The 14881-nt window shown below is 34.4% G+C and overlaps 1 protein-coding gene across 7 annotated transcripts in view; it reads right to left on the bottom strand.

Annotated features, from left to right (window-relative positions):
• The window catches only part of LINGO2 (leucine rich repeat and Ig domain containing 2), a 1372285-nt gene that overhangs the window by 716080 nt on the left and 641324 nt on the right, over positions 1 to 14881 (bottom strand). Inside the window, exon 4 of one of the 7 annotated variants that reach the window (XM_037797545.1) lies at positions 3406 to 3489. The exons of the other annotated variants lie outside the window; for them this stretch is intronic. The gene's annotated coding sequence lies outside the window, so the exon portion shown is untranslated. The remainder of the gene's footprint in view (positions 1 to 3405; positions 3490 to 14881) is intronic. 7 annotated transcript variants of the gene reach the window in all.

Genomic DNA, 14881 nt, shown 5'->3' on the forward strand with positions numbered 1-14881 from the left:
TTAAACCTCAAATTTATGGCCAACTGATTTTTGACAAGGGGGCAAAGATCACTCAATTGGGAAAGAGTATTCTCTTCACAAATGGTGCTGGGAAAACTGTATCTCCATTTACAAAAGAAAAATCAATGCAAAATCAATTAAAATGGATCATAGATGTAAAGATAAGAAACAGAACTATAAAACTCCTAGAAGAAAACATAGGTAATCACCTTCATGACTTTGTGTTAGGCAACGCTTTCTTAGATTTTATACCCGAAGCACAAACAGCAAAAGAAAAAATAGATAAATGGGCCACATCAAAATTAAATACTTTGTGCATCAAAGAACTCTATCATGAAAGTAAAACAACAACCTACAAATCAGGAGAAAATATTTGGAAACCACATTACGATAAGGGTCTAATCTCCAGAATCCATAAAGAAATCCTACAACTCAACAATAAAAAGACAAACAACCCAATTAAAAGGGCTATTTTTCTAAAGATGATATACAAATGGCTAAAAATCATATGGAAAGATGCTCAATATCATTAACCATCATGAAATTCAAATATAAACAACAATGAGGTACCATTCACACCCACTGGAATGGCTACTTATTCATTGGTGGTGGGAATGCAAAATGGTACAGCTGCTACAGAAGTAGTTTGGCAGTTCCTTAGAAAGTTAAGTAAGGAATTACCAAATGATCTAGTAATTCCACTTCTAGGGAAATACCCCAAAGAATTGAAAACAGGGAGTCAAACAGATATTAGCACACCTATGTTCACAGTGGCATTATTCACAATTGACAAAAGATGGAAGCAACCCAAGTGTCCGTCAACTGATAAATATATAAACAAAATGTGGTATATACACATGATGCAATATTATTCAGCCATAATAAGGAATGAAGTTTAAATCTTTGTAAAACCATGGATGAACCTTGAAGACATCATGTTCAGTGAAATAAGCCAGCCACAAATATTGCATGAGCTCAACGATGTGGAAAAAATAGAATAAATTCATAGAGTCAGAAACTAGAAGATAGTTTGCCAGGGGTGGGTCGGGAGTAGGCAATGGAGAGTTAATGTTTAAATTGTACAGTTTCTATTTGGGATGATAGAAAAGTTTTGGTAATGGATAGTGGTGATGGTAGTATAAATGGTGATCATAATTAGCAGCATTGAAATAAAATATTTAAACATGGATAAAAGGGAGTATTTTAAGATATATATATATATATATACACATACACACACACATAGCTATATATACACAATAGAAATTAAAAAAATATATCCATAGGTTGGTAGAATACAATGAACCCTAGTGTAAACCATGGACTATAGTTAATAGTACACTTGTAAAAATGTTCTTTCATGAATTGTAACAAATGTACCACACTAATGCAAGGTGTTAATAGTAGAGTGGTATAGGGAAACTCTGTATTTTATGCCAGATTTTTCTGTAAACCTACAACTGGTCTAATTAAAAAGAAGGAATAAGGTAGTATATGGGAACCCTATATTTTATGCACGTCTTCTCAGCAAAACTAGAATTTCTCTAAAAAAAAAATAAGAATAAAAAAAAGTAAAAGGTAAAAACAAATAAACAACAGCATTTTAGGACCAGACCCATTCATAATTTCTTTCCCTCTGAGAACTAAAATATCCTGACTCCAAGATTTCTCATTTCTGAAAGTGGAGCCCTCAGATACACTTGGCCAACAATAAAGCAGTGTATTCACTTGGGTAAACACAGAAGCAATTTACCACATTACCAAAAAAAGAGAAAAATAATAATCTGGCTTATTCTAAAACATGATTTCCAGACTCGATAGAAAATAGAAGGTGTCCAGGAGCCTGCCACAAGATCCTGCCAGGAGCACAGCAGGGAGGTGGGGCAGGAGGGAGGACATCTCAGGTCTTCTTGCCTGTTCAGTGGTGGCGATTGGCCCAGTTGCCCAGGTGCGTGATATGAATATAGGCCACTCCACACTCCCAGTCCTCATTCTCCTCCAGATGGTGGGACACTTTGGATGCCCTACCTGTGGCCTTCTGGAGAGGATCATAAAGTCCCTGGCCATCCTCGACCTCATTCAGCTAAATATTCAGTCTCTCTTCATAAATCCAAGCTTTAGAGAACTCTACCTGGACCTGTTTCATTGCAGTGGTGTAGATGATGGAGGTATAACAATCTAGTAAACTTGCAGCAATGTTCATAAAAGGACCAAGGGCAGATTTCATCCCCAATAGCACTCTGTCATAGGACCCTCTTCTGCTTTAGTGTCCCTGTGCTTCCACTAAAGCACAGGTACAGATTGTCAAGCAATTAAAGGTTTTTCAACAGAATGTCATCAGATGTGCTAGTATGAAGTTACTTGTTACCTCTGTTATACAGCAACTGTGTGGCTGGTTTATTTCAACTTGCTATACGTTTTTCTTCTTCTTTGGAAAAGGTAATGACAGATTATTTGCAGCAAGGATCATAAGTACCTTTGTTTTGTGGGATGGCCTGGCACTTGTCCAGGAGGCCCTGCACCTGGTACTACTTGGCATCTACAACAGCTCCTCCATCTCCCTGTGGCTCCCACACAATGGGACTGTTCCACTGTGAAGGCAGGTGAGTATCTTACCAACATTATTCCCAAATGGTTTATTTACATTACAGAATATGTTACTGTTGGTGTTGAAGTGCTCTATATCTAATGCTGAACAGTATTATTGCTTACTGCACAAAAACATAATTATCGATGAGTTCATTAAATATGCAGTAATTGATAATTGGTGTTTAAATGCTTTGTATTCTGTATATCCTTGGTAGTTTGTTAAATAGGTGTCTGAAAATGTTTCAATCAGATCAAGAAAAGTTGGTTGGTGTGAACCAATTATTATTTTTATTATTTTAAATCATGGAATATACAACACATTTCCAGAAATAAATTAGATTTGGATAATGAAGGAAGCCTATTATTTAACAATGTTTTTCTTCTGTAAATAGACTTGAATACTCTTTACCCTTTTCCCTGACAGGACACAATTAGATAGATTTGTTTATTATTTATTCTATGATTGGTTGCAAAAGTATTAGCATTAGTTAGTTATAAAAGGCATACATAATTGAATCATTAAAATAAGACTAAATAATTTAAAGAAATACAATTCTTTCTATTTTAAATAACAATAATTTCAGCAACAAGCACAGGATTACCCTTGAGGTCCCTGTTATTCAAGGTAACAGGGAAACAATATGCATTATAGAATATTTACTCTCTGGTGAATTGAAGCATCCCAATGTCGGGTTGGGCAAATTTGTTTCATGACACTGTAATTATTTACAATAAAATTAATATGAAAAGCTTTTGAAAATAGAAAAATGCTTGACAACTAAAGTATCATTAGATTCTATTTTTCTATAAAATTACCTCAATTTCACAATACCATTGCTGTTTCAAAAGATGATCATTGATTGAGAAGAATAGTATTGATTCCAGTTTTCCAGGAAAACTCTATGGAATAAAGTATTAGCTTAAAGTTAAAAGGTGATTAAATTTGAGTAAAGCAGATTTCTTCAAAACCCATCATAACAGAAACAATGGCTTAAGTTTGTGTTTGTTTGTTTGTTTTGTTTTCCCCCAGTAATGAGGATGAGTCAGCAAAGACTGACCATTTTGATACCGCTACATTGCTTTCAAGAGAAGTCAGTTTACATTGTTTTATGTTATATGTTTATATAAATTAATCTATAGCATTATTAAAGATGCAGCACTCTTTCCTAGAAACTAAAGAAAAGCAAAATGTTTTGATACTGCAAATGTTATAAACAATAGCCACCATCATCTCTTAGGTCACATGAATGTCAATGAAGCATGATAAAGCCATTTACAAGTAAGGTCAGTCTAAATTACTAAATAAGATATGCAAATAGTGTTTCCTGAGAAACAACATTTGATTCCATTTAGGAATATATAGTAGGTCAAAGCAGATTACCAAACAAGGGGCTGTCTCTAGGGAAGCTGGTTTAATGACCTAAATAATAAAAAGTGGTAATTAGCATACTAGCTATTTGTGGATAAATACATGTTTTGAAATGTTTAAGGGCACTAGAGCAGCCTGTTAACTAGTTTAAAGATTCCCTCCCGAAGTCTTGTTTATACCACTAGTTTGCACTATATATATCTAAAAATATCAGGACACTAGGCCACACATTCCATATGTGGATACTAAATCCATGGATTAGTACAGTGAAAATAAATGGAAGATTATAAAAGGAAAAAATGAATAAAGAGGAATAAGTTTTGCACCAAATTGGAGCATGCCTGTTCTCTGCCAACAGATCCCTTAGAGATTGCTGAGCTTTGTGGAAAGGCAAATTATATGCAGTATTTTTCATGACATGTTTAACAGGGCATTTACAGATACATTTTATTTACATGGGCATGGCAGCACCTGGGGGGAGGGCAAACATTTTCATACTTTCTCTTACTGGTATTGAGCCACATTTCTGTAGCAGATCTCATAGTCCTGTAAGAGTAGAAAGCTAAGATTTGCTGTAGAAAGTCATGTTTTATGACAGCACAATATGAAAAGACATCCAAAGATAAATTGTCAAGTGTATGCTATATGATAAAACTCATCATATTTACACTCATACCCAGAAGAGAAGAATTTCTTAACCTAAAAATGTAGCTAAGTGTCCACAAATCCCAAATCCAAAAAACTCTAACCAAGTTGATTTACCTCTGTGGTCTCTTGTTGAAAAATGTGTTGATTCACATTAATGGCTTGCTGATGGAGACTGGAAGAGGGGAGGGTGTCAGGGTGAATGGGGCTTGATGTGTTTGCTCTAATCAGTGTCACTCAATCAGAGTCTGTTGCACAATTAGCATCTTATTATGGTGTTTGCTTTCTTCTCTTTTTGTACTGCATAATTTGATACTTTATTATACCATCTCATGTTCTTACGCTGTTTCATGAAGCTCATTTATTTGGAAGTTGCGTCTCAGAAAAACTCAGAAAGAAAACAACTCCAACTGAGAAAAAGAAAGTCAGAGAAAGGACCTGTAGAAAACTCCAGAAGGTTCAAGTACTTCATCAAGTCCTAACTCAAAACTACACATACTAATTTTACACATAAATCTCCCAAGTTTGCTCTGTTCATCTATAGCAGCCAGAAATGATCAAACAGAAGGACCTAGAATGTATTACACAAGACTAGGAGAAAAGAGCATGGAGAGAGTGGCAAAGGATAGCAGAATAAGCTATAAAATTCAGATAAAAGAACTAATATAAAGGGATAACATTTTTCTCCAGTCCCATTATCAAGGAACAGATTCTAAAGTAAGGATTCAAGTGTAAGTGTAAGTAATTTATTAAGGAATTGCTTCTTGGAGAAATGAGCAAGGGAACAGGGGAGCAAAACAGAAAGAGGAAGATATAAGGCAAAGGTGTGATTTCAGGTAAAATTCCAGCTTTAGCCTTATGCTCCGTAAAGCCATAGTGAATATGTTGCCTCTTTGAGTCTGTCCTATCTCAAAACAATGAAGTTGGGATTTTGTGTTTCTGTATCAGACAGTTATTGGCTTAAAGCGATGGGTGTATGCGTGTGCAGGTGGAATGTATGCACCCTGTGCTCTGGCAATCCAACCAAGAAGGTCACATAGGTAAGCTGTTTGCAGAATAGCAGACAAAAATAGGAGGATGGGCTCAGAGCACCAGTAAAAGAGATTTAAGAGGCTCTGGGTAGGCCACCAACTATGTCTACCTCTGCATTTGTGGGACATTTAATACCTCTACCAAAAACTGAGGTCAAGAACTGTTCCTTATACAATAGCATTAAAAGAAGAGTTCTATGTGCAAAAAAATAGTCAGGGTTCATAATGAGGAGCCTGAGTTAATTCAATTCAATAAATGTTCATGCCTGTGCTTGAGGTCAAAATAACAAAGTGGTTATAGTGAAAAGACCATGGACCAAGAGTCAGAAATTATAGGTTCTAGTCCTCTCTCTATTGCCTCTAGCTATCCACATAATCTTGGTAGATGGCCTCAGTTTACCTGGTGGTTATGAATGGCTTCTTTATACCCCAATTCAACCAGTCCTATACACACACACCCAAAACACACACACATACACACACACAATGAAGTGCCATAAAATGAGATAGTTTCTGAAAGATCCAGAATCTGCCAAGCAGGAAATATGAAGTAAATGTTAGCTGAAAAGACAATTGCATCACATAAATAAATTTACCAATAATTCATTTAACTATTAATGACAAGGACCCTTCAGGGAGTAAGTGCCACTTACCAAGAGATTAATGTATTTTCAGGTACAATATGAGATATTTTCCTGGAATTTCTGAGATTATACATAATGCATCAATTTGTAATCTCATAATATAGCCATTTTTTCCTAAGAGTTTAACTGTGTATACATTAAAGTGAGTGAGTGTTCTTTCAACTGCCTGAATATTTGAAATATATCAGTACTTAGTGGTTATATTTTTCCATAGAAAAGTAAATAAATCCAGTAAAGGCATACCTATAAATGGTTTAGTTTGTGTACTTGCATGTTTTTGAATTCTATGGCGCCATGTAGAAAAAAAGAAGTCATTCATTTCTGATGTATGTTAGTATTTTCACAAATATCCATATTTAGGTTTCCAAAGGCAATGCTCTGTCTGCATACAGATGGCTGGAGTGACAATTTTTAAACAACAAGCTCTAATCTCTAGGGACTGTACATTTGTGTCACAGAACAATTGCATAAACTGGCATGATTAAAAGGTTTGCTGATCAGAACTCAATAGCTGAGAGCCAAATACGGCAAAGTATGATCTAGTTTTCTGCTCCGTAAATGCAAATAAAACTGGCATATAGACCACAGAAAGCAGTTATTCTTACACAATTTAGTTTCAGTTAATTTTGGGCAAAGAAAATGTCTAGTAGCAAACAATTCCTTTGAAAACAAAGCTAGGCACTGGAGTTTTCTAGCTCATACCATTAAACCCAAGTTTCGGATTTTACAAATACATGCTTAAAGTGATATGCAAGAATGCCACTATTTGGATAGTCTGTAATACCATTTTTAAATACTACAGTCTTCTACAATTAAAGTATATACAAAATTAGGGAAAATTACGGCTGTTATTTTAAATAACCATTCAATAACAATGTAGAGATTTGTCTGTTGGTAGACATTCTGCAGGACAGAAATGATTTTTTTTTGCCTCTGCATCTCTAGTGAGTAGGCCTGGTCCCTGACACACACTAGACTCTCTCTCTCCCTCTCTCTCTCTCTCTCTCTCTCTATATATATATATATATATATATTAGTTGAATGAATGAATGTTGATTGAATCAATGAAGAAACAGACTAACATGAAACAACTGTCAAAAAAAAAATCTAGGAATCAGGAATCAGTGATTTTGGCACTGACATCTGTAGAATACTAGAAATTTTGACCCTATTGATATAAATGACTCACTGGACCAAGGAGAAAAACACTTTAGCATGTCTTTAGTTTTTTTTAAAGACATACTTCACATTGCCATATGTGAATTGCCTAATGATAAATCTTGTATCCTCTTCCACAGCTGTCTCTTTTGGGAAAAATGAAAAAAAAAAAACATATTAAGGATGGAATTCTGGCATCATAAGATTGGCTTCATAAATCTAGGTATTTCCTCATTCACTGCAGATATAATGGTGATCCTGGATCAGGCTTAGACAATTCAAGACAGTGTCATTTAAACTTAATCTGGGACACAGTTCCTGGTGTTTTTGATGTATCCCAGTAACATCCCCAAGGGCAAAGCTGCAAATCCTGCCATCTTTATTTTAATTGAGGTATTGAATTGAATAGAGAATCACCTACACTAACTAGGGCCTGGGCATGAGTAAATAAACTTTCTTCTTTCAATTTTCTCCATCTCTGTCTTTTAATTTTTAATCTTTTTCTTTTCTTGAATTTTATCCCATGAGTTTCCCTTCTCTATGTTACCATTTCTGAATAGGAAACATTACAAATTCCCCATGGCCTTTTCCAGTGTAATCTTCTATATGCATCTAAATTCTAGGTGGCAGGATGGATCACAAAGTGACACCCAAACTCACTGTGGTCAGAAAGTGTGCAAAGCTCACAGGTTCAAAATGCACATCCTGGTACTAGAGCTCTTGGTAATATTAAGAAACCAATGCCCAAAAGGAAGAAATCTGAAGATTAAAAAGTACCCACATAAACATCAAATACCAAAGTGCCTTCTAAAGAAACTGCATGAAGGAATTTATTGCTTACGAGTTAGGGAAGCCTAATCTTTGTTCTTGGTAGGAGCTCAAGTTCAATTTGGATTATCTTTTAAGGAGATGAGTCTTTTGAATAAGGTCAAAAGGACATTTTACTTAAATCAAGATTAGAATCAATGACATTTATATTCCTAATCATGTGTTTTTCAGTAGATAATTATAAAGAACACCATGGTTTAACATCTAGCTTCTTTTGAAAAGATGTAAAAAAGATAGGGGGCATTTTTATTTAACAATGGTAACATTTAGAGGGAAAGAATTTTTTTCTGAAATCTTCTATTGTTTACTGTAGTACTTTTAGATAAAAAATTAATCTTCACTAAGCATCCATAGAGAAAATTCTCTTTGACCAGCCTCTATAAAATACTTGAATGCATCTAGCTTCTTATCAGTGTGCATGGGTGTGTGTGTGTGTGTGTGTGTGTGTGTGTATAATATATTAGCGAATGCAATGAACCAACAGATGTATATTTAAAGAGAGGTAAAAAATGAGACTGAGAGAAGTGTACTTTTTGTTGTTAATAACATCAGATATTATTTGGAACCTTTTTAAGATATTGCCAGACACTGTTAGGCACCATTGCAAACCTGTAGGTAATCACTAGTTTTAAAACCACTTTTTTTTTTTATGTAAGGGAAATGAGATATGGATATTCTAAGTAGTGGAATTAAGGATGCATACTGAGGGATACCTGAATCCAAAGCCATGTTCTTAGTCACTATATATCTGCACTGCACAATATGATAGGTATTTGCCATATGAAGCTACTGAGAAATTGAAATGTGGCTAGCTCAAATTGAGACATTCTGTAAGTGCACAATGCACACTGGATTTCAAAGAATTAGTAGGAGGAAAAGAATTACATATCTCATTAATGATTTTTATACTGGTTTAACATTATAATGATAATATTTTGGCTATATTTGGTTAAATAAAATGTGTTAGTAAACTAATTTCACCTGTTTATTTTTTTTCTTTTCAATGTTGTTACCAGAAAATTTTAAATTACATATGTGGCATACATATATGGCTTCATTATATTTCTATTGGACTATGTTGTACTAAACTCTAAAACAGCCATCCTACTTTGACAAACTAGGGGAAAAAGAATCAGAACTCTCAGTGCCTTGCTTAGTGTGTCTTTGTCTCCTGTTAATTTTTTATATCTTTGTTTACTTCCTTCATTTTAATGTTGTTATTTATATAAGCACTGTGTATCTCCTAGTATAATATAAGCTCCTGGAAGGCAGGCCTCAGAGTTTTCATCTTATAATACTAAGAAATGAGGGAAAGGAGCTTTTAAGACAGATAATAATCTCTTAAACTCTGTAGCCCTGTCAGCCTGTCCCCACAGGTTGCCCTCTTATCACCCAGAACAGGTGTCACAGTTGCTCAGGGTGGCAGAGAACAGGTTGTGGTCAAATTCAGCCCACCTCCTGATTTTGTAAACAAAGTTCTATTGGAACAGTTATGTTCATTTGTGTATTGTCTGTGACCACTTAGGATCCAAGGGCAAGTTGAATTGTTGCCAGACACTTACGACCCTCAAATTCTAAAATACTACCTGGGCCTTTATAAGAAAAGTTTTCTAACACTGGAGTAGCTGATGCCACAATTTAGAGTTGATTCTTTCCTTTTGAATCTTCCATCGCAGGTAATAATTACACTATAGTTACACTAGAATCTGATGAAAGAACTAAAGGCCCCAGCTGGTTTCACATTGTGTAACATTTGAATAAACACTTCCGGACTATGAATCCCTATAAGGCTTTGTGACTATCTCTCTCCACTAAGATTTTAGAGCTGAAAAAGCATCCTGATGTGTTCTCTACCATGATACTCTGGAATAGAGATCATCTCTTAAAGTTAATTTCCAAACTGAGGAATAGAGAGTTCAGGATTTCAAGACTTATAATGGGTATGGCCCAAACCGTTGCTTTAATACTTCTAGTGTCAGAAAAATCACTGTGGAAAAAATAAAAGACGCTTACCTACAGGGGAGTGAACTCTATTAAACCACTTTACCATAGATGAAAGAGTGAGGAAATCAATACAGATATAATAACATTATTACTGTGGCCTGTCAATACAAGGCTATTTTGTATTTTATATTTTATCCTGCACCATGTGGGTCATTTGAAGGTCAAGAAAAGTGAGGAAAATGCTCATTTTATTTAAATGCTTTTATTTTTCTTGATACAATCAATTGACCTAAATTTTCCTAGATGGGGAAGATCAGGTAAAATTAAAGTTACCCTTAAACAAGTCATAATTTTCTCCAAGGATAGCAAGAAAAGGTACAGAAAGATTTACTACTTACTGAGGCATCTACAACTAGCTATTGTCAACATTTCTAATATCATTTTTATATTAAATACCACTGTGGCAACTACTCTATATACAATTATGTAAAAATGCGTTATGAAATTAGTAACAAATATAGGAGAATTATAGATATCTTCAAGAGATTTTTATTAAATTGTGCAATAAAGTATTTTTTTTCTGCAAAGGGTTTTTACACAGGAGCAAAATATGAAAGGGGTATTTCATATTTGCCCTCCATCTAATTAGGGTCTCTTTATTTTCTTCAATGAAGAATTGAAACACTTTTAGGGAAAATTAACGAAAGCTTTGAAATACTCAGAGGAAATTTTGAATTAAATATCTGCTCTGATGATAAGCAAAATAGTGTTTTATTTATTCTGAAGTTCCAAGGGTCTACATTACAAAACAAGTTTTCAAAGTGAGCAAAGTATAAAATGAGCCATTGATGTGCAAAAAGGAAAATCCTAAATTTCTATTTAAAAACAAAGAAAACAATTAAGTGTTACTAATATTTATAGCATTGATTGATACTGGCACCTTCATTAAGTCATAAAGGTCACATATAAGATGAGGTTATCATGAATAAAAGTGGGAGCTATTTGAAGGGGATGGCAGTGGCATCCTCAGTCATAGATTTTCTTTATCATAGTGCAGTTTATTGAAGTTTATATGTATTTCATTAGATGAATTTATGGATCAGATCATCAGGAGTTTTCTAAAGTAACACTAAATGAATAAGTGGTTAAAATATGTCTGTAAAACAAAAAACAAATTCAAGACAAAATTACAGACTAGCATATTATAATGAAAGCATATATAAAGCCAAAGAAAATGATGAACCTGGCACTTGTACTCCTAGTAGAAGTTCTTCTTCTGCTACATTACCAGGTAAGACAAATCTTGTCTCATATTCAATTTTATTTTTAAGTATAATTTATAATGTATAGAATATATTGGTATAACTATTATCAATCATATAAAAGATAATATAATTTGTAAATAACGATGGGGGCATGATCACAAAAGTTTGGAGTTCACTCTTAGACTTAGTTGTAACCATCTATTCCACATTCTCACATTTAACCAAAATTGAAATGAGGGTAAACTGACATGCAGGTCAATTCTAAGGAAGAATTTCTTGACAGTGTTGGAGCATTGCATGGGAGGTTGAGATTCTTAAAAATCTGACCCAGTTTATCAAAGGAAAGGAATCTCTTTGTATCACATTATTTTTGTGTATATACAACATGTATTATCGCCAACCCCCCCACCCCCACACACAAATACACATACATACTTATTTTTAAAGAGAAATGTCTAAACTGAAACCTCCCTGAAGACAAGTTCCAGGTTTATTTTACTCATCATTATGGCTTTTAGGCTTTACTTAGTGTCTGGCATATAATAGGTAACAATAATAATGATGAATAAATTACTACAAGACTAAATCATTTGTTTGGGAGGACTTTGTGGAGACTGAGAGATAGTTAGATGATATATAGATGTTTCTCCCAGCCCTCTGATCTAATGGGAAGGTTACAGTTTTCTTTTCAGAGGTAAAAACTTTGATAAGAGTGTAAGAATAAAGTTGAAGTTTCTGTAAATTGGAGATGGTAAGGATGAGACAGCAGTAGATACAGTGGCGGTCCAGAGAATCACTCGGTGGAGGGAATCTCCAGGTCACTCAATACTCTCAAGTACTCAGTCAATGAGAAAAAACTTCTCATAGTGGGCATGCTATGCCATAACATTCTGATTTTCTCATTTCCTTTGCTTCTATTTCTGATGAAATCCCATTTGATGCCTACTTTATTCCTTTAAATATAATCCATCTATTTAATATAATTAGGCATAACTATGTCATGATCCATTAAAATTTGAAAATTATTAACTCTCAATAAATGGTTTTATTTATTTCCAAATATTTGTGGGCCAATTCAGGGCTGCTTCCAGATACAGTCTGTGACTACCATCATATCAAAATCCTGGCTCCTGCCTCACCTAGATCCCCTATCAGCCCCAAGCTTCCAGGATATCATATAATATGCTTACAACAAATACTTAATAACTCTTATTTGTCTGGAAAAAAATTTCCCCCCAAAAACCTAATGGAGGGCATGTGTAGAGGTTAGGCATGCAAAAATAAGTTAACTTTATCTTGCCTGATGTGGTTTACTTAAAGCACAGCTCAATATTAAATTAGATGATATATTTTCTAAACTAATCATGGATTTAGCAAGTTTAACCTTTTTTTTTTCTTAATCTGAAAAACAGCAACACAAGACTCAGCTCCCTTCTACTTTTTCAATTATCATTATATTAGTTCTCTATAGGATGGTGATAAACTCTCCTTCCAGCTGTATTCTATATATAGGTCTTTGATCCTTAACTACTCAACTGTGTGTTTACATGTATAAATGTCTACTTTGCTAGGCAGACATAAAGGCATCATGTTTGAGGCAGTGAAAGGTGAAAAATACTGGAATAAGAGAAGCATGCACAGGGGAGGAAGAAGAGTTTATCACAATTCCCATGAGCTTGATGTTCCATATGCTTTGCCAAGAATATTAGTTGGCTTCTCTGAGAGAGAATTATCAGAACAGTTGATAAAATAAGGGCAAAGCAGAATAAGAGAATTTCTTAAGAACAATTATTTTGGGTTAAACAAACAGCATGAGGACCTGCAAGTCCTAAAATCAGGTCTGGTGAAATTAGTTAGTAGTAATGTTGCACCCTGATATCATCCCCTAACTTACTATGAAAAGCAAATTCCATGTTCCTGATGGCTATGTGTTGCTCTAGTTTCAAGAATACTATTAAGCACTCTTTTCCAAAGCAATGGATTTATTTAATTTTATTTAACATCAAGATGATATTTCACAACAATGTACTAACAGTGGGCAATGAATTACTCAGGAGAAAAAAAAACAACTTCGAAATTTATAACAATATAAACAGGATCCCCTCAGAAGTTAAATTCAAGATTTCTTTTTTCAAACTCTATGGAGCCCTTTGTTCAATTATAAATAGCTTCTTCTGACAATAGTTTTATAGGGTATATGACACCTATTACTATCTCAGGCCATCAATAAAAACAAACACTGTCTCAATATTAACCTACTTAATATTCAAAACAGTCTAGTTTACGGTTGAGAAACCTGAGGTCTATGATTATCATATAACTTGTCCAAAGGCAAGCGGCTAGTTAGCTAGTAATGGGCTCATGTCTGAATCCAGGCAGTTGGACTGCAGAGTCCATGCTATCCTGATGTATACCATGATCCTGATGGCAAAATTAAAATATATTTATATCAATATATGTAAGTACATATCCATATCTATAAACCTCTCTCTATTCATAGGAGCACCAAATATTTCTCAGCTATAAATGATAACAATAGAACTCTAACTGTCTTAAGTGTTCCCTAATTGGGAAATCCAAGGTTGGGCTGGTTTGACCCCAAAGAATGCCACAGAACTTGAACTCTCCTTCTATTACTGTAAGTCTCTTTATGTTGCACTAATTCTTTCACTCTATAGACAAATTTTATTCATATGGTCAGAAACATCACAGGCTAACAACCTCTGCCCCTTGCAGCTACCAATCCTAAAGAAAAAGTAACTCAAATTCCCCATTTTCCAGGTGTTGGATCTCATGCAAGGACAGGCATGGACCCTGATTTGGTCCTGTGCCAATTCCTAACGCAATCATTATAGGCAAATAGATGGACGGAGTGCCCTGAACAGCTAACTCTTGTATCAAATAATCCAATCAGATCCACATGGGATGGCAGAGGAAGCATTTTCCAGAGGGAGAGGGATGCCAGAAACACAAAACAACTGATGTTGCTTATGGATCTCGGAAGATATGAAAATAAACATCCCCGATGGGCATTTTAATAGGCCTATCAAAACATCATGATTTAAAAAAAAAATCCAAATGAGAAAGTTTTACATAGATTTATCCATCATAATCTAAACTGGATATTCACAAAATGAGGAATTCGTGAGTGGGAAATTCCATATGCCAACTATTGAAGTAATTTGTTGTCACTAATTACATTTTTTAGTAACATTTTCTTGAAAGGTAAAAAGCAAAGAAACAAAACTAGAACTATCATTCAGATATTCTCATGAACGTTTTAGATTGATTGGGGATATTCCAACACAAACAAACACTCTTTCATGGCATTATTTTTGAAGATAATTTATTTTAGAACACACATAAGGATTTTATGTAAGGTTTTTTTCAATTATAAATCTTTAAAAA

The sequence above is a fragment of the Choloepus didactylus genome, chromosome 10 (assembly GCF_015220235.1).
Source record: "Choloepus didactylus isolate mChoDid1 chromosome 10, mChoDid1.pri, whole genome shotgun sequence".
In the NCBI taxonomy this organism is placed as follows: domain Eukaryota; kingdom Metazoa; phylum Chordata; class Mammalia; order Pilosa; family Megalonychidae; genus Choloepus; species Choloepus didactylus.